This window comes from Notamacropus eugenii, chromosome 1 (genome assembly GCF_028372415.1).
Source record: "Notamacropus eugenii isolate mMacEug1 chromosome 1, mMacEug1.pri_v2, whole genome shotgun sequence".
NCBI classification, from domain to species: Eukaryota; Metazoa; Chordata; class Mammalia; order Diprotodontia; family Macropodidae; genus Notamacropus; species Notamacropus eugenii.
Genome location: NC_092872.1, coordinates 331,355,138 through 331,374,433, shown reverse-complemented (window position 1 = coordinate 331,374,433; position 19,296 = coordinate 331,355,138). Strand labels below are relative to the sequence as shown.

Sequence of the window (19,296 nt, the reverse complement as noted above, 5' to 3'; positions counted from 1 at the left end):
AATTAATTAATTGATTGATTGATAAGAAATCAAAGTAGAATTGTTTTATTATTGTTTTTTTTTTCTAAAAAGATTTTTCCAGATTTATTTGTATTGAGCAAGCCAACCCCTTTTGTATTGTATGGGTTCTTTTATACTCAGTCAGGACTTAACATTAACTAATGAAAGTGCTACCAAACCAATAAGATTAATAACATCAATTCAACTTAGTAGTGAAAAGAAAAAAATCAATTTACCTTCTAAACATGTTCATATAACTTTTTATTTTGAAATACTCCCTTTCATTCTTGAAAAAAAAAATATTATGTGCCAGGTACTATCCTAAACATTTTACATCCTCACAACAACCTTGGGAGATAGGTGCCATTATTATCATGTTTTACAGATGAGGAAACTGAGATGGATTAAGTGACTTGCTCAAAGTCACACAACTAGTCAGTCTAAGGCTGGATTTAAGCTCAGACCTTCCTGACTCCGGGTCTACTGCCCTATCCACTGTGCCACCTCATTTGCCCTCTAAAAGATTAAGATGGGATTGTAGAGTGAGGGAATGAGAGTAATACAAAACAAAGCTGGAAAAATAGGTTGTGGCTAAGTTATAAATTGCTTTAACAACCAAGCAGAGGAATTTATATTTGATCATAGAAGGAATTGGGAGGCACTGGAATTTATTAGGCAAGAGAACAACATGGTCAAGAGACATTCACTTAAACTACTTGGTCAGCTGACAGGAGGATGATGTGAATGACGTGGCAACTGTGGGGTAAGGAAGCGTAACAAGTTGGGGACAAAGTCAAAGTTATGAACCTGGGAGACTAGAAGAATAGTGGTGCCCTTAGACATAAATAGTGAAATTTGGGGAAAGGGAGGTTTAGGGACAAAGAAAATATTTAGGACATTTTGAGATTAAGATGTTTCTGGGACACCCAGTTTGAAATGTTCAATAGGCACTTGGTGATGTTTGACTGAACCTCAGGAGAGGTACTGGAGCTGGATATGTAGATATGTAAGTTATTTGCATTGAGATGATAATTAAACCCATGAGAACGATGAACATTTTCTTGACACTAGGACTAGCTCTGGATCCCTTTCTCTTCCTTGGTAGCAAATGGTCATCCTAAATTTAACTTTCAGGCATTGATGGAAGATGTTATCCTATCCTCTTAAAAGGCGATGATTTTTAAAACTTTAAAGGTTTTTATACAATATTTCACAAACCAACTCATGCCTCTAAGGTTGCATACCCCAGCAAAACATTTAATACTTTGTGGGAAAATAAACTTTTATTTAAAAAATATAGCATGATATTTGAAAATAAAAACAGAGAAGTTGGCTGCCAAAATCTGATGCAGTGTAGTTCAGTAGATCAAGCTTGGACTTGGAATCAGAGGAAATGAATTCAAATCTCAGCTCTGCTACTTAATACCAATGTATTCTTCAGTAAGACCCTTATATCTCTGGGTCTCAGCTTTCTCATCTACAAATTAGCTTTCTCATACAAAATCTACAATTAGTCCAAATGACTAATTATTACCAAGGCCTCTTTTTTTGCTTCAAAATCTATGGCTATAATTAAAAAACTATTTCAAAAGGGAAGTTTCTAAAAGATTTATTATTTATTATTTATTATAACTATTATTCATTAATTATTACTCAATTTGCCATCCAAATCTCAAGTGCTGTTGCAAGGTCCAACAAAAGTAGCCCCCAGAGACCTCATCCTCCCTGTCCTCTGATTGGTTCTCCATTTTTCTGTTTCTCTCATCCTCAACTGTATCTACATCTTTTAACTTTCATCCACTTTGACCCTAACATGAATGAGAAGCAGCATGACAGCCAGCCTTTGGAGTAAGGAAGATTTGGGTTCAAGATCTTCCTTTGACACATACATACATAACCAGCTAAATGACCATGGGGCAGGCAAGTCACTTGTACTCCCATGCATCTAAGACAAGCCGTCCATCTTTTTTAGATGGATAAAATTAACACACTGGGAAATCTTTAGACCAATGAAATCATAGTTCTGCTCGTTTTTAACCCCCATGCAAGTACAATTTATTATTGTCATCATATTTAATGACATTTTAATATTTTTAATTTCAAATAGTTTGCACATTACATACTTCTTTTGTGGGGAAAGAAAAAACTCTGTTGAGTTGCTTTTATAGGGTCTCAAACTTTGTGGTGCGTGTGTCTGTCTGTCTTTCCCTTTTAGGTCAAAATGAGAACTCAGGAAAAAAAATGGATACCCATCCCACCCCCACTGTTTGCAGTCACTGGCTGGCTATCAACTCTAAAACTGGGTACTTTGTATTTGGACTGCTAGATATGTTTCAGTTCTGTACAAACTTACGTAAATAATGTTAATGTAGAGGGAAAAGAAATTTAAAATCTCACAGTGCGTTATTCCCACGACTTTTGGCCCGTTTCCAAAACATCCTTTTCCTCATTTCTCCCACTGCAGTCCTTTCTCCCTTTCCCAGGTCCCCCTACCCCTCTCTGCCTCAGTCCCCACCCCTGCCACCCCCTTCCTTTTCCCAGCTCCATCTCTGCTCCACTCTGCCCGAGTGGGAGAGAATGGTTGAGCTTGACATTTGATTTGTCTGGTTCCCCTCCCCGTCCTTTCATTCCCTCACCCTTCTCGGGTGGTTTCTTTCCTCCTGGTGTCTCGTAGTAACAACTCGATTTGACCTCTGGAGGGTTCCCCGCCCCCCGGCCTTTCAAGTTGAAGGATGAGGTTGTAGGAAAGAGAGGACGCTCTCCGTTACCTAGCAACCAGGTACGGTCACCTGGCAACCAGGTACGCCGCCAGCCTTCGTCCTCCCTCCAATTAGAAGACTGCTTTTCCCCTTTCCTCTTTCTCTAACCTATGGGCCCTGAGCACTGTGGGTCGGGAGAGGGGCTTCTACAGTTCAACTCGTGTGCTCCAGAGGCAATGTGGTAAACTTCAGAACAAAGCCCAAGTAGGAAAAGCGAAGGTTTTTCCTCCATCTCCCGCTAACGAGAATGTGCTGTAAAAATGGAATACATATATGTGTATGTGTATATGAACATACATACCTATATGAAAGGAGGGTAAGAGAGAGAAAGGGCACTGCTGGTGAACTTTGGTTGTGTAGTACTTCGTTTGCTGTTAGACACAGTGATGTATTGGTTGGTTTTGCTGAACAGCTTTTTTCCTTCTTTAATCCTTTGCTTTAATCTGTGATAGCTGTGTAAGGATGGGAGAGCAATGTATTCTGAATTGAGGATAATGTAAAAACAAAAGATATCAAAAAAATTTTAAAAAAATACTGAAATGTGGGGAGAGGAGGGAAGAATTAAGAGCTTTGGCCCAGAGTTAGGAATACTGACAGCTGATATTTTAATACAACATTAGAGTCTTGTATATACTCTTATCTCATTTGATCCTCACAAAACCCCGAGAAATAGAACCTCCCTTACATTGGTGCAGAAACTGAGGCTCACTGAAATTAAATAACTTTGCCCTAGTCAAAGACGTTATTTGAACCCAGTCTCCTGAGGACAGAGTAAAGAAAATCAGTTAAAATCAAGAGGATTAGAGTCTGATTACTTGACCTCCTAGCCTACTGCTTACTGGTAGGCTTTTTAAAAAAATGAATATTAGGTCAGGAGACATTGGTTCAAATCTTACTTCTGATGTCTTTTAGCTATGTGACTTTGAGTAAATTATTTTACCTCTGTGGTCCTCATTTTCCTCATCTGTAAAAGCAGGGTGATGGACTAGATGACCTGAGGTCCCTTCCAGCGCTATGGTCCTAGGATCTTTCTTCATCCTCATCTCCTTTGCTTTAAAAGACCAATTCAAAGCATAGTTATAATTAGATTTGTATCAATTTGTAGAAAAGTCTCAATGGAGTGCCCAAGTGATCTATCTTTGACTGCTATTTCATATTTTTATCAATATCTTAGATGGAAGGCACAGAAAGCATACTTATTAAATTTTTTACATTAACTGATAAAATCAGGATAAAAAAATCTCAAAAGGCTAGAAAACTGAGCCTAGTCTTACAAAATGAAATTAAATATAATGTACATTTGCGTAGGGGGAGGGGAAATGTGTTCCTCCTACACATCCCTCAAAGTGTGGCCACAGATAATGAGGTATTGAAGTGCTAACAAGGTGTTTGAAACAAAGGATACATTTACAAAATAGGAACATCTCTCTCTCTGAGTCAGAGGGTACAAGCAGTTTTTGGGCTTTTGAGCCCAAGAGTTCAGAGCAGTTGAGTAAGGAGCCAGCATTCAGGGAAGAACCCAACTTGTTTACCTCTTGATGGGGGAGGAGAATTTCTCTCCTTCCTCCCTCTCCATGCTCCCTTTAGCCATGGTATCTAGCAGCCAGAAGAAAGCACCCCATCTATAGTCAATAATCAATAAACTTTTACTAAGTACCAACTATCTACCAGTTGTTGTTCAGTTATTTTCAGTCATGTTTGACTCTTGTGACCTCATTTGGGATTTTCTTGGCAAAGATACTGGAGTGGTTTGCCCTTTCCTTCTCCAACTCATTTTACAGTGAAAACTGAAGCAGAGTTAAATGACTTGTTCAGTCACCTAGCTAGGAAATGTCTGAGACTAGATTCAAACTCAGGAAGATGAGACTTCCAGATTCTGGGCCTGACACTCTATCTACTACATCACCTACTTACCCTACTATGTGAAATGCTGGAGCTGTCAGTTTCAGAGAAGCCTGGGCTAGTTGAAAGAAAGAGAAACCTAGTTCAGACAGATATTTATACAGAGGAGAAAAAATTTACTGAAAGCCATAAAGAGCTGCAAGGACATCTGGCAGCAAAGAAGAGAGTCAGCTATGGACTCAAGTAGTTTTGGCCATCAAGAACCGGACTTCAAAGAGGAGCAGACCCTGGGAGTCCAACTAAACAACCTAGCCAGAAAAATCACAGTCCCCAGGGGGTAGTGATGATTTTACTAGGAGAGAAAAGAGATTGAGTTGGAGTGCCACCTGGTGATCAAAAAATAAACTACATCCATCTCCCCCTCCCCCACCCCAACACTCCACCAGGCAAGTAAATGACAAATCATATGTTAGCCTTTTCTACCTCTTTCACTCTACCAGTAGAGTCCATGGGAATCAGCCAGGAATTGTTGCAATATTTGCTTGGTGTGCTTTTTAGCATTGGGTCTAGCACTTTCACAATATCAGTTAGAGAAACTGGGAATGATTAGCTTTAGGAAACCTCAGGGGGTACATATTATCTGACTTCTGGTATTTGAAGGTCTGTCTTGTGAAAAAGGGATTATCAAAATTGTTCTGTTTTGCCCATGCATGGTAGAATTAGGAACAATGGGTGTAAATTCCAAAGAGGCAGATTTCAGTTCCATGTAAAGAAAAAGTAATCATGGGAGCTGTCCAAAAGGGGAATTAATCAGCCAATCAAGCATTTACTAAAGTGCCTCCAGGCACTGTGCTAAAGTGCTGAGACAAAAGTGAAGCAACCCCTACCCTCAAGAAGCTCAACAATGAATCTGAAAGACAAGACCATATATAAATTAATACAAAATACAAGATGATATGGAGTGGGGAGGCATGGGAAAGATTGGTCAGAAGAAGGATACCAGTAGCTAGGAGTTGGTAATGAAGCTCATTCTTGAAAGAAACTGGAAATTCCGGGAAGTTAAGATGAGGGTGTGTGTGGGTGGGGGAGAGGGAGGGGGAAATGGGGAAATCCAATGCAAAGGCACAGAAATAGGTCATCTATGAGAAATAGTAAGAAAGTCAGAATGACTGAACCATAGAAGGTATGAAGTATGTGTAATATGGCTAGATTAGGGCCAGATTGTGAAACATTTTAAATTACAGGGGACTTTTAAATTTGCTTCTAGAGTTGATAGCAAGGCACTGGAGCTTATTAACTAGATGAATGACAGTCATATTTTAGGAAAATTACTTTGGCAGATATGTGGAAAATGGAGTGGAATATGGAGAGATCTAAGGCTGAAAGACTAATGGGAAAGCTATTGAAATAGCAAGATGTAATGAGTACCTGATCATATGGGTAAAGAAAATAGAAAGGATATAAAAGTTACTTTATAGGTAGAAATAACAAGCTTTGGCAACTGAGTCTATATGTGGGGTGAGTGTGAGTGAGGAATCAAGGCTGGTACAAAGACTGGGATCTGGTTGCCTGGAAAGAGGGTGGTTTCCTTGAGTAAAAGGGAAGTTTGGAAGTTTGGATGAGATGGGGGGATGGAGACAAAATATCCAAAAGGGAGTTGGTCATGCAGGACTGGAGTTCAGAAGAAAAGTGAGGGATGGATATATAGATCTAGGAGAGTTAGCTACAGAGAAGATAGTTAAACTCTTGGGAGCTGATGAGGTTTCCTAGCATGAGTGAAAAAAGAAAGAACAAGCATTCATCAAGCACTGTTGTGTGCCAAGAACTGTGCTGAATGCTTTACAAATATTATTCCATTTGATCCTCATAACAACTCTGAAAAGTAGGTGCTATTATCTCTATGTTATAATTAAGGAAACTGAGGTAGACAGAGGTTAAGTTGCTTGTCTAAGGTCACACAACTAGTAAGGTATTAGGCCAGATTGGACTGAGGTCATCTTTACTCAGGCCCCACATTCTAATCTCTGAGCCACCTATCTTCATCTAAGATGAAGAGAAGGCAGAAATTAGGACAATGAGGAATACTCATAGTTAGATATGTGACAGGGATGATGATTCCATAAAGGAGAATGGTCAAAGGGGTAAGAGGGGAGAAAGAGTAAGTCATGAAAACCCAGAGAAGAGAATATGGAGAGGGTAGTAGCTCAATAATGTTTAATATTAAATGGAATAATGTTTTCCAAAGAACAATGGTGCTCAAGATGCAATTGAGCCATTTGAAACATTCTTAGAAAAAAAAATGAGACCTGAAGAGATTGTTTGCTTTGCAAATACCCCAGACAACAGAAATGCAAGAGGCGTGAACAAATGCAGTAGCCAAAGACAGCAACAGCAGCACCAATGAAGTGACAGCAAGGAGACCAGTAAGAAACTTCTTAAACGTCCACAAAGAGACAGGGGTAAAGATGGAAGTCAAGAGAAGAGTGAGCTGGGATGATTATGACAGAACCTGGTGAAACTCTCCCTGCAGATGAATCAATATTTTTTTTTTTATGGGACAACTTTACAAAATGGGAGGACAAATGAAAGGGGAGGAGAAGAACAAGGGAATAGGGGAGAACATGTGATGTGCATTGTGAAATGAAGGGTTAGCAAGGAGGGTTAGATGACCCTTATGGTTTCAGGGAAAGAAGAATCTGTAGAAGAGTGGATGAGGAGGTGAGAGAAGGACTAAAAATAGTGGAGAAAAAAGGAAGCCTTGCTTTCATGGTGGGAGGGGGATGTCACTGATGAAGACTCCTATGGATGAAGAGAAATGTTTTATGAGAGAGATGGGGACCTTGAACTAAATGTTGTGGGGTGCATAGAAGCACTGCATCTAACCTCAAGAAGAAGGGGATTGGATATCCTGGGGGTTTCTTGACATCTGGGAGAGTAAGAGGTCATGGACCCAGGAAGATGTTGAGACGAGTGGAGAAAAAGGTTACCAAGGAAAGGATATAAACCAGTGGTGGGCTACATAATCAGAGATGGGGCAGGTATCCTGCCACAGGCCAATGTCTTCTCTACCACCTGAAGGAGTGGGTCTTTTTCTGAGAGTGAGGTAAGGAGAATTAATGGGGCAAACCCTACACTGGCAGACACTGCCAAGAGGGGACAGTATAGAATGGATACCTCAGAGGTTTTATTCCATGAAAAATACAGAGAATAGAGAGAGGCTAGATAATTATAAGGGCCAGAAGCCAAAGAATGTGGATACAGAGTAGGCAAAAAGAGAAGATGGATAATGGAAAGAGTGAAGCCCACTCTGGAAAGGTGAAAAAAATTAAAATTTAGAAATTAATGAACAGTATTAGCAGAAGGGGAATAGAGAAAGAGGGTTTCCTCTATTTGGCTGAGAAGGAAAGAAAAAAGGAAGAATTAAATAACCAGAAAAACACAGGAAAGGAAAAGGAACTAATAAGCAACCCTCAAAGGAAAAAGAGCAACTAACAGGAGGAGGGGATCAAGGAGAAGGGGAAGAGCACCACTGTGAGTAGGACCACCTTTAAAAAAAAGAATAAGCTAAAGAAACTTAGACAACAAGATACTGTGTTTATAACAAAGCAATATTAGAGACAAATGGAGGAAAATATAAACACAACGCTAGGTGTGAATGAATTAAACAATCCAATAAGATTTAAAAGTGTGATAGATTAGATAAGAAAACAAAACCCCACAATCTGTTCCTTACAAGAAATGTATTTTAAAAACAAAGACAAATATAAACAAAATTGAGGGAATGAGAGGAAAAAAGTACTATGCATCAGGTAAATAAAACAAAAGTGAGAGTTGCAATCATGCTATCTGATAAAGCAAAAACAAATATTCAAAAAACCAAAAAAGATTTTTAAAAAATTACATTATACTGAAAGAAATCATAAAAACAAACCAATGTCCATAATAAATTTGTGCTCCAAATGCCTTAGTATCCAAATCATAAAGGAAACATTAACTAAGATACAAGAAGACAGAAACAGTACATAATAGTGACAGGAGACTCCAGCATCCCTCTTTCAGTTTTAGATAAGTCTAACAGAAAGATAAACAAAAGAGAAAACAAAGAACTGAACAAATTGTTAGAGAAAATAAAATCCACAAAAGAATATATATATTTCTGAACCATATGGAAATTTGTAAAAAAATGGCCCATATATGAGGGAATAGAAATATTGCAAAAAAAAAATGTTTAAAAAAAGTAGAAATAGTTAATACAACCTTTACAAACCACAGTGCAATAAAAATATCCTTTATATACAGATCAAAAAAAAAACCATAAAGCCACCAAATGGAGATTTAATAATGAAATCCTAAAGGAGTGAGTCAAAGAGCAAATCATAGAAGTAATTATAGGAAAAATTATGATAATAAAATAACATACTAAAATTTCTGAGATGCAGCTAAAGTAATCTTGAAAGGAAAAATATTTCTCCAAACATACAGAAAAAAATAGAAGAGAGAATTAATGAACTGAATATGCATTTTACGAGCTTAAAAAGTCAGCAAATAAACAAATCTAAAAAAAATCACAAGAGAAAATATTAAAGGTTAGAGGAGAAATAGATTAGAAACAAAAACATTAAAATGCTAAGTAAAATTAAAAGCTGGTTCTTTGAAAAGGCTAATCAAATTGATAAACTTTTATCTAATCTAATTAGAAAAAAGATGGCAGAAAATCAATGAAAGAGCAAATGAGTAAAGTGAAATCACAACAAAACTAGAAGAAATAAAGAGAATAATTTGAACACGTTAGGCATGTGTTAACAGCATTGAAAACACAAAAGAAACAGAGTAATATCTTCAAAAATATAAAATACCCAGACTACCAAAAGGTCAAATAAAGATCTTAAATAACTCAATCTCAGAAAAGGAACTAGATCTAGCTGCAAAGGAACTAGTAGTAGTAGTAATTGTTGCCCTTTGTACTCCAAGAGGACCAAAATGACATCACAGAGTCAGGGTCAAAGTACAATGTGTCCATTTGTGACTGATCAGACCACCAAGAGCTCAGAAGGTTCTACCACATGTTGGGCACAAATAGTCCATTTGAACACTTAAGATAGAGATGTCTTTAAATTTTTCTTTTTGTTTCTTTTGAGGTACTGCACTTCTGCTTTGTTCATAGAGCACAAAGCTTCCTTTGATGTGGATACACCATGCTATATGGTCCTGTGCCAGTGTGTCCTATGTTTCACAATTGATACCAAAGTTCTTCAGAGAGACCTTGAGAGTGTTCTTGTATTGCTTCTTCTGAGTTCTGTATGAACACTGGCCTTGTGTGAGTTCTCCATAAAATGATCTTTTAGGCAAATACACTTGACATTTGAACAATGTGGCCAGCCCATCGGAGTGCTGTTTTCTATAGTACAGTTTGAATGCTTGGCAGTTTAAGAGAGGACCTCAGTGTCCAGTACCTTATCTCACCAAGTGATCTTCAGAGTATTCTTGTGACAATTCAGATGCAAATAGTTCAGTTTCCTGATGTGGTACTGGTAGATTGTCCAGGTTTCACAGGTGCACAACAATGAAGTTAGCAAAACAGTTTTGTAAACCTTCAGTTTAGTAGGCAGCCTTATTCCTCTTCTCTCCCATGCTTTCTTTTGGAGCCTCTCAAAGGTTGATTTAGCTCTGGCAATGCATGCCAATGAATGACAACCTCATCACATATGGGTATATCACTAGAAAGTATAAAGTAAAAAACTTATCCACAGAATTCAAAATTTCTCCGTCTGCTATACTCAGTGGTTGGTTACACATGGCTGGTGTGGTGTTGGTTGGTGGAGAACTCTTTTCTTGGTGTTAATTGTCAGGCCAAAATTAGCACAAGTGGCAGAAAATCAATCCAGACTCTGCTGCATCTCAGCCTCAGAGGCTGCATTGAGTGAACCTTTACCTGTGAACAAAAAGTTGAGCACCAACTCTGTCCATTTAAGTTTTGGCTTGTAGCTTTTTAAAGTTAAATCATTTACTGTCAGTACAATAGCTGACCTTGATGCTGTTTTCATCCTCATTGAAGGCGTCAGACAACATCTTGGAAGACATCATACTAAAAAGCACGGGAGCAAACACTCAGAGTCAGATACAACTGAATGAATGAACAAGACAACATGGTCCTAATGGCTAAAGCAGGGAAACATAAAGCACAGAAGGAAAACTATAGGCTAACATCATTAATTTAGTCTCAAAAATTTTAAACAAACTACTCCCTAATAGATTACATCAATTTATCCAAGAAATCAAGTGCAATTTATACCAGAGATACAAGGACAGTTCAACATCAGGAAAGTAATCAACATAATTAATCATATAAAAATAAAAATATATGAAACGACATTATTATCTAAGTAGATGCAGAAAAAGCCTTTGACAAAGTGAAATATTCTTTTATGCTTAAAAACCCTACAAAGTATAGAAATAGACCCTTTTTTAAAAAAAATCATAAAAAACATCTTTCTAAAACCAACAGCAAGCGTCATATATAATGGGAATACATTAGAGTTTTTCCCAATAAATATGGGAATAAAGCAAGGATGCCCACTCTTCCCATTCCTATTTGCTAAAGTGCTAGAAATGCTAGCAACATCAGTAAGAGAAAGAAATTGAGGAGATAAAGATAGGTAAAGAGATAAAACTATCCCTGTCTTGCTGATGATTTACTTGGAAAATCCTGGGAACTTAGCAAATTTGGACCTTTGAAAGCTTTAGCAAAGTCTCAAACTACAAAATTAAACCTCAAAAATCAACAGCATTTCTATGTAATATTAACAAAACCCAAGAAGCAAAAATAGAAAGGGAAATCCCATTCCAAGTAACTACAAAATTCATAAAACATCTGGGGAACTGACCTACCAAAGCACATAAAAAATTGTATATATTCAATTACAAAGTGCCCTTTAAAGAAATAAAGAACTTAAATAACTGGAACAATATTTAATGCTTGTGGCTAGGCCATGCAATATAATAAAAATGACAATACTTCCAAAGTTAATGTATACTTTTAATGCTATATGAATCAAATTGCCAGGGGAATACTTTATATAATTTGATAAAATAATAATAAAATTAATTTGGAAAAACAAAAGATGTAGGATATCAAGAGAATTTATGAAAGGAAGTAGGGATGAAGTGGGAAAAACATCTCCAGACTTCAAATTATATTATAAAGCAGCTGTCATTACAACCATTTGGTATTGGCTAAAATATAGATAGATTATTGAAACAGTCTAGACAAGGGAGAATCAAAAATAATGGAATTCAATAACTCAGTGTTTGATAAAGAGGAAACATGAATTACCTAGGGAAAAAAAAACTCCTTATTTGATAAAAATTTTTTTTTAAGCTGCTGGGAAAACTAGAAAGCAGTATGGCAGAAATTAGGCTTAGCCCATCCCATTACGCCATATTCTGCAACATATTCTAAGAAGATATGCAACCTTTAATATTAATGATCAGACTATAATAAATGAGAAGAGGAGCAGATCATATACCTCTCATAGCTACGGGTAGGAGATGTATCCTTAACTAAACAATACAGTCCTTTGCAAAAGATAAAATAGATCATTTTGATTCCATAAAATTGAAAAACTTCAGCACAAGCAAAAGTATATTCCTAGGATAAGAAGGGAAATAGTTAAATGAGGAAAAAAAAGTCTTTGAATTAAATTCTCTGACAAGGGTTTAGCATCCAAGATATATAAACAATAAATATGTATAGGACAGTCATTCTCTCATAGATAAACGGTCAAAGGATGTAAACAAACAATTCTCAAAAGAAGAATTGCAAAGAATTCACAACCCATCCAATCCAATAAACACACCTCCTATGTGCTATGATCCAGGCTTCCTATGTGCTAAGGATACAATTAATAAATAGAAAAATAGTCCGTCTCCTCAAGAAAATTCCAGTTTAATAGTGAGAGACAAACATACAAAAGAAGGCAGGAAAGTGAGGAGAGGGAAGACCAAGAATATGGCAAGGAGGCATCTTGCTCCACGCAGTTGAAGCCAGGTAGAGCAGTAGGGACAGAGTAGAGTGAGCCCAAATGTCCAGACTTTGGGAGGAATTTGGTACTTGACCCTCCAATTAGAGAGAAGAGGTTAAGGGAAATGGTATCTATCAAGGCTTGTGTTAGTTGCATGGCTGTGAGATTAGACATGAAGTGCCTAACCTGAGAGGATCATCTTGTTCTATGGAGTAGAAACCTGGCAGAGCAGAAGACGATGAGTGGAGAACCACAAAAAAGAATGCTTGAAATCACCAATAAGAATAGAAATGCAAACCAAAATAGTTCTGAGACTTCACCTCATGCTCTTCAAACAGTGAAAAATGACCAAAAAAAGGTAATTTTTTTGTCATTTTTGTCCAGCTCCTTTCCAGGTTTTTTTTTTTAATCAAATAAGAAGTTTTTTTCCCGAGGTAATCTCAGTGTTGGAGGGGTTGTGTAATGAATGATAGGCCCTCTAATACATTGTCTGTGAAGTGTGAAATGGTACAACTATTTTGGAAAACAATTAGGAAATATGCAAATAAAGTAACTATGCTGTCCATACTCTTGGACCCAGAGACTCTGTTGAGGGTTTATACCTCAAGAAAGCTATCGATAAGAATAATGAGCACCCACATACACCAAAATATTCATAGCAACACATTTTGTGTGCTAGCAAAGAACTGAAAACAAGGTAAAGGATCATATATTGGGGAATAACTAAACAAATTGTGGTACCTGGATGTAATGGAATACTATTGTGCTGTAAGAAATGGTGTATATGACAAATACAAAGAAGCACCAAAAGATTTACATGAACTGGTACATGAGCAAAGACAAGAAAAGAATAGACATATTAACTACAACAATATAAATAGAAAGAACAGCCACAACAAAAAAAATACAATATAGATGTAACAAAATTAAAAATATCAAGCAGATGTTGAATAAATTGATATGAGAAGATGTTTTCCCAACGTACCCATCTGTGGAGGTGAAACATCCACAAGAACTACACATTGCCTAGGTTTTCATACTTTATCAATTTATTGATCAGTTGTGCTGATATTATTTTTCCTTTGAAAAAATATGATTTGTTATAAAGGAAGGCTCTCTGGAAGGGGAAGGGATACTAGGAATAACTGTGATGATGTATGAAACAGAAGACATCACTAAAAACATTTTGAGAAAAAGGTTTAAAAAAATCCTACATGAAAGTCCTACATAAAAACATACAGTTAGCTGGAAACAGGGAATTCCACTAAATATTCTGAGCCAAGAGAGATAATATTCCAGCAACCCCTTGCAGTATTACCTGGGAGTTTGGGAATGGAAAGGAGGGATTTTGGCTTTGGCCTTCACCTAGGTTTCCTTCCCCCTCTCCCCTCCTCTCTCCATTTTGGCCAGAGGACACTGAGAAGCTTTGAAAGGTCAAGTTAATACTGGACCTCTCATCTTTCTTTTGCTGTCCTTATGGTATTGAATTAGATAATAGCAGAGTTAAATCAGACAGACGATGTAAATTCATGATTCCACAAGAAGTCCAACGATAAAATGACATTATGCCTGTGGGGAAGTTCTTTAACACTTCCTCAAATGGGAAAAAAGGACTTTCAGCAATCAGGATGGCTAAAGGTTATACCTTTGCTATGTATGCATTCTTTCTAAGCTTGAACGTACTTTTCCCTGGACTCTGTATATACTCATGAAAGAGTATGAATAGGCTCTTGGGGGGATGTTTTATACCAAATGTTTTGTGCTACCTTAGTAAATACTCCTGTCCAAAAACTGCGTAAGGCTGACTGACTAAATAGATTCTCAAATTATAATCATGGTAGGAGCATATTAGTAAGGGCTTGAACATCTGCGTTAGGGAATATCCCCTTATTCTTTGGACATACCCCTAGATCCCTGATGGGAAAGTTGTTGTACAGTAGTCTTTTGGTAGAACCCAAGACTCATCTGTGAGAATGATTGTTTGGCATAAGTGTTTTCAGAGCTTTAAGGGGCTACATGTATAAGAATATATTTGCTGCTTTTGATATTTGTAATTAATGACAAATACCATCCTTCCTTTATAAATGTAAATAAATTAAAGTGCATAATATACATACACACATTAGTAGTTGCCTCATAGATGCAAGGCACTTCAATATATGAGGTATATTGTTCAATATATGAACAAAATTTTGACCCTTAGTGAATGTTGCACCTCTAGTGTGCCTTATATTCTATAGACTGGTTCAGGAAAGTTGAATTAAATTATAACTTCAGGTCATGAACAACTTTGGCTCCTGTTTGTTATTTCGCCCTGGAGTCCCTTGTGAGTTCATGACCACATGTGCAGAGAAATGGACTCTTGGACTTCGGAAAAGTTTCTTGAAACTAAGTCAAGTCCATGAAATCAGGCCCTTCCTGCTGTGAGACTATGCCCCCAACAAAATTTCAGATTCTCCCCCTTACTTTTATTCTTCTTTTGTTGCCTCAACCCATTATAATACTCAAACATTCTAAAATTTACATCTGGGAGCAGAGATCACAGAAAACATCTCGGCTCCCCACCAATCAGGGCCTTGGAGACCCTAATGTGGAAAATTATTGAAACATTACTGATATATCTGGGATATGGGACTATCATAAAAAAGGGAAAGTTTAGAAACCTTCTTTGCAACTATCCTACCCCACTATGAGTTGATTTTTGCATCACCAATAACCATTCTAGACTGCTAATAGAGGCTAAGATGCAAATATTTGCAACATACCCTGTCTCTAGCACTCGACCAAACACTGCCCATGTTCCCTGTCCACTTTCTCCCCACTACTTTCCAGCTCCACTTTAGATGTTGTCATCCTCCACTGGAATGTAAGTTCTTTGAAGACAGGGGCTGTCTTGCTTCCTTGTTTTTGTATTCTGAGGATTTAGCATGGTGCCAAGAACATAGCAAGTCCTTAATAAATTATTTGATGGCAGAGAAATCTGAAATCATAGATATTTATACCTGTCATATTCAAAATGTTTTTTTAAAAACATGCCCTTTAAATCATGCCTTTTAGGATGATACTTTCTACCAGTCACTGTCATAAGCGTATTTTTTTTAAAAGATAGCTATTTTAACACCTGCTAATGGGCAGCAGAAATACAGTTTCTATAGGTTTAGAAAGTAATTACCCTATGAGAGTAGGTTAGATACTCTGGAAACTCACTTTTATCCCTTCATAGCATTAATAACATTGATATGGTATATGAAATAACTATCATCAACACGGTGTCCAATTGTGCCCAGCATAGTGCTAGATGGAGGCACGAGTTCATGTACTCTTTCAAATGTGTCTAACCACCAGAAAATAATGAGCAGTAGGAGAATCTTAGTCATTAATGCTCATTATTATCAAATAATAGTTATCTCATTAGTATCCATTGCACTGAGCTGAGCACCTAAAAATTGACTTCTACACATTTAATTTTCTTTTTTTAGTTTTTAAAAACATCTCTTGTAGTTAACATCATTGCTATGTACCTCAGCCTATGGAAAGAGAGGGAAAGACATAATAGATCAGGGAAATATCTCTGTAAGTCAAAACCCTGAGTCACTCAGTCAATAAACATTTCTTAAGTGCCAAGCATTGTGTTAAACAGTGGAGATACAAAGAGAGGCAAAAGATAGTCTCCGTCCTCAAGGAAACAAGCTATGTACAGGACAAGGAGGAACTAATTTTCAGAGAGAAGGCAATGGAATTAAGAGGCGTTGGGAAAGACTTCCTATAGAAGACGGGATTTTAGAAGGGACTTGAAGGAAACCAGGGAGGGAGAGCATTCCAGGCATGGGGGACAGCCAAAGAAAAAACTAGAGCTGAAAGATGGAGTGTCATGTTTAAGAAATAGCCAGGAGCTATGCTTCTGCGACTTTTGAACCCTCCAATATATGGTTCAACCTTGAGCATAGTCATTATTTTAAAGTTATAGCAGTAGTGAAACTATCAGTTACTTTATAGAGATTAATTCATGTTCAGGAGGGGTTAAGGTTAAGTTATATTTCTAGGCAGCTACTTGCCAGGAGAAAACAAAAGAAAATGTAGAGTTCCACATCTATCTCCTAGGGAGAAAGAATTGTGTTCATCTGTAGTTACTGACCTCAATTGGTTATTTCTAGGAAGAATATGTAAATAACTAGCATTTCTATAGCTCTAGGGTCACACAGAGCCTCTCAGTTTGGAGAATCCAGGGCCAGCACCCTTCTTTACTATACCTACATGTTAGTTGCCACAAAGCTCCCAGTCTTTCTATCTTTTTTTTAAACAACAGCAGTTGAATTCAAGAACGGAACAATTTAAATACCATTAACATTAGGCTCCCCCACTGACCTCCATAGTGATTAAGAAAAAAAAAAAATCTGCCTTCCTAAAAGTCTAAGGTGGCTAGAATGTAGTGAAATGAAACAAAAATAGCATCCTGAAAGCTTCCTCCTTGGCCTAGACTTATTGGAGCTTAGTTTATGGGGAGGGGCCAAAAGGACGGCAACCCAGAACTCCCATTGTGGCAGGAAGAGAGTTGTCTTGCCTAATATTTTCCCATGTTAGTCTAATATTCTTTCCAGAGGGGAGGCATGAAATTTTAGCATGGTTTAATTAGGACACAGTTCATTCAGTTTGTAATTTAAAAATTATAATATGTAATAACTAGCTAAAATCTGCCCAGCCCTTAGCTCTAAAACGGGTTATCCTCATCTTTTAAAATTCCTTGATAACCCAGCTTCAGAGTGGAATGTTTTGAGTAATCGTCTTTAGGCAAACACAGCTCATGGCTCCATCCAGGGCATCATTGGCAGGAATTTTCATTGCTCCTAAGCAGGTGGTGGTGGTTGTGGTGGTGGCTAGAGGAAGAGTAAATAAATGCTTCTTAATTGACAACTAGATGACGCTGTGGGTACAGTCCTGGACCTGGAGTCAGGAAAACCTGAGTTCAAATCCTATTTAAGACCCTTACTAGCTGTGTGACCCTGGGCAAGTCTTTTATCTACCTTTATCTACCTCAGTTTCTTCATCTTTGAAGTGGGAATAATAATAGCACCTATCTACCTCCAAGGCTTATTGTGACAATCAAATGAGGTAACATTTGTAAAGTGCATTACAAACCACAAAGCACTATATAACTGCTAGCTACCATTGCTATTATTATTATTTTTCATTATTTATTTATTTATTTTTAGTTTACAATCTTTAGTTCCACAAACTTTTGAGTTTTGAATTTTCTTCCCCTCCCTCCTCTCTCCCCTCCCCAAGATGGCATGCAATCTGATATAGACTCTACATATATGCTTATATTAAACATATTTTCACATTAGTCATGTTGTAAAGAAGAATTATAACCAATGGAATGAACCACAAGAAAGAAGAATCAAAACAAAAAAGAGAGAGTCAATACTCTGCTTCGCTCTGCATTCAGACTCCATAGTTCTTTTTCTGGAATTGGATGGCATTTTCCATCATGAGCCTTTTGAGTTATTATTATTATTTGAAGTTCATTCTGTTAACCTTTTTTCATGGTTTTCCCTAGACTCATTGCTTTGGGACTGTCTCTCTCCTCACTAGCAGAGTTAAGCTCGACAGTACAGCAAAGTCAGAAGTCTCCTCATGCCTGGGATGCACTCCCTTCTCACCTCTACCTCAGGAATCCCTCACTTCCTTCAGTGCTCAGCTCAAGCTTCAGAGCCCTTCCTGATCCCCCAACTTACAGTGTACTCCTCTAACTACCTCTGTATTTATTCTGTATACACCTATATAATAGGGGACTGGCTGGCCTGTATACAGAATAATTTTAATGCAATTCCCCTAGCAGAAGTTCTACAGCCTGTTCTGGGCAAGTTGCCATGATGTACGATGAAAGTTCTTCAGAGAAACTTTGGACTATGCAAAGATATTCTGGTCAGCTAACCACCCGGTAGACAATAGTTTCTTTGGTTGGCTTAGAGCCAGGAACCAGGACTGGGAGTGTATATTAGCAATCACACTAGCACACAGGGTGACTAGCTAGCACAGGTTCTTTGACCTGCTTTTCTAAAAGAAAGACAATTTTAAAAGGGTCAACAATCTTACTTTAATTACAGATAAGTAGAAAGAAGTAAGTACAGAAAATACAAGCAGGGAAATTAGCACAGAGATTCCACAGATAGGGCTCCAAGTATCTGAACAAAATAATACAACCATCCACATACACCACCAGAGTAGGAGAGCACAAACCTCTGAGTAGTCCTGGGGGAGGGGGTGAGGAGATGGGAGTGGGCTTTTAACAAACAGCTACTCAGAGTCTTGTCCAGGGAATCAAAAGGTCATTTTCATGACCCTAATGCAAAATGCCAACTTCCCAATATATATAGTTTTCAACTAATAGGCTCAAAGCCAGAAGGCATCACAACCCACATGACTCAGCACAGCTGTGAATTACCAAGGTGGTCCTTCAGATATTTACAATTTGGCCTGAGCCTAGGAAACTGAACTCTAGAAAAAAAAATCCCACTCTGCTTACACTTACAGAGTACTTTCAAAAAGGTATTTGTCAAGGTGGCAGAGCCAAGATAACAGAGTAGAAGAATGGACCTGCTCTAGTTCTTCCTCCATAGCCCATAAAATACCTGTAAAAAATGACTCTAAAATTCTAGAGCAACAGAAGCCAC

General features: G+C 37.6%; 1 protein-coding gene across 5 annotated transcripts in view; it reads right to left on the bottom strand.

Moving 5' to 3' along the window:
- TTC6 (tetratricopeptide repeat domain 6) overlaps positions 1 to 19,296 on the bottom strand; it is a 299,343-nt gene that overhangs the window by 268,334 nt on the left and 11,713 nt on the right. For 3 of the 5 annotated variants that reach the window (XM_072629756.1, XM_072629755.1, XM_072629759.1), the window contains 2 exons: positions 3,700 to 3,810; positions 3,061 to 3,211 (listed from right to left, as the gene is read on the bottom strand). The gene's annotated coding sequence lies outside the window, so the exon portion shown is untranslated. Of the gene's footprint in view, positions 1 to 2,636; positions 3,007 to 3,060; positions 3,212 to 3,699; positions 3,811 to 19,296 lie in introns of those variants that run through there. The other 2 variants (XM_072629757.1, XM_072629758.1) reach the window with 2 other exon arrangements.